Genomic DNA, 1,696 nt, shown 5'->3' on the forward strand with positions numbered 1-1,696 from the left:
CGGATGAGATCCCGGACGTCACGAGGAGTTCCAGAATGGTCCGGAGGTAAAGATTTATATATGGGAAGTCCTATTTTGGCCACCGGAAAATGTTCGGGATTTTTCGGTATTGTACCGGGAAGGTTCTAGAAGGTTCCGGAGTGGGGCCCACCTGCATGGGGGGACCCACATGGACGTGGGTAGTGGGGGCAAGGCCCCACACCCCTGGTCAAGGCGCACCAAGATCCCCCCTTAGAAGGAATAAGATCATATCCCGAAGGGATAAGATCAAGATCCCTAAAAAGGGGGGATAACAATCGGTGGGGAAGGAAATAATGAGATTTCTTTCCTCCCACCTTGGCCAACGCCCCAATGGACTTGGAGGGCAAGAAACCAGCCCCTCCACCCCTATATATAGTGGGGAGGCGCATGGGAGCTATACACGAAGTTCTGACACAGCCCTACCTCTCTCCCTACTCCTCCTCTCCCATGGTGCTTGGCGAAGCCATGTTGGATTGCCACGCTCCTCCACCACCACCACGCCGTTGTGCTGCTGTTGGATGGAGTCTTCCTCAACCTCTCCCTCTCTCCTTGCTGGATCAAGGCGTGGGAGACGTCACCGGGCTGTACGTGTGTTGAACGCGGAGGTGTCGTCCGTTCGGCACTAGGATCATCGGTGATTTGAATCACGACGAGTACGACTCCATCAACCCCGTTCACTTGAACGCTTCCGCTTAGCGATCTACAAGGGTATGTAGATGCACTCTCTTTCTACTCGTTGCTGGTCTCTCCATAGATAGATCTTGGTGACACGTAGGAAAATTTTGAATTTCTGCTACGTTCCCCAACACATGAAGCAAGAGGCTCATTAAGCAACACCTCATCCCTCCTTGATAGTATTGGCTTTTCCTATAGACTCAATGTGATCTTGGATCACTAAAATATAAAATGAAGAGTCTTGACCTTTTGAGCTTGAGCCAATCCTTTGTCCTTAGTATTTTGAGGGATCCACTTTCATCATCCATGCCATGCCATTCATTGAGCTTTCCTGAAATAATAGTCTTGGAATAGCATTAGCTCAATGAGCTATATGTTGTTATGAATTACCAAAACCACCTAGGGATAGTTGCACTTTCACCTGCCAACAAGATCGAGCACACCACCACCCCAAGCTCACAAAAGGTGGCACGTCCATGAAGGTGACGACGCCTCGGGCATCACCACCGCTCAATCCAGATGGATCTAGGCTTTCACCTAGTATACGAGCAGGGAGGAAGGCTAAGCTACCTCGATTATGCCTATAGGTAGGGGACTATGCGCACCATCATGCGTAGTGGTTGTCGTGGCCGGCAAAGCAAACCTGGATTTCTCCGGACACCACATCCACCGCTAACCCCTACATCAAATGCGACGCCGGTGACATGGGGCGGACGGAGACCTGACCTGACCAAGGGCCCCGAGATAGTTAAAGACAGAAGGCGTCAAATCCCGAGCGGACGCCCTCGTGGACACCGTACCCCATAGCCTCCACCCGCCGCCACCTTGCTGCCCGCCTGACCAAGGTAGCCAGCCAACACCTATGAACGCCAGTGGCTGAGGTCGGTGTCACGCCACTACCCGAGGTCGCCGCCTCGGCTCTGCCCCCCCCCCCACCCTCCCCCACCCCCCAACATGCGACAGAGAGGATAGATCATCGCCGTACCTTCCCCGACGGTCC

The sequence above is a fragment of the Triticum dicoccoides genome, chromosome 1B, assembly GCF_002162155.2.
Source record: "Triticum dicoccoides isolate Atlit2015 ecotype Zavitan chromosome 1B, WEW_v2.0, whole genome shotgun sequence".
In the NCBI taxonomy this organism is placed as follows: Eukaryota; Viridiplantae; Streptophyta; class Magnoliopsida; order Poales; family Poaceae; genus Triticum; species Triticum dicoccoides.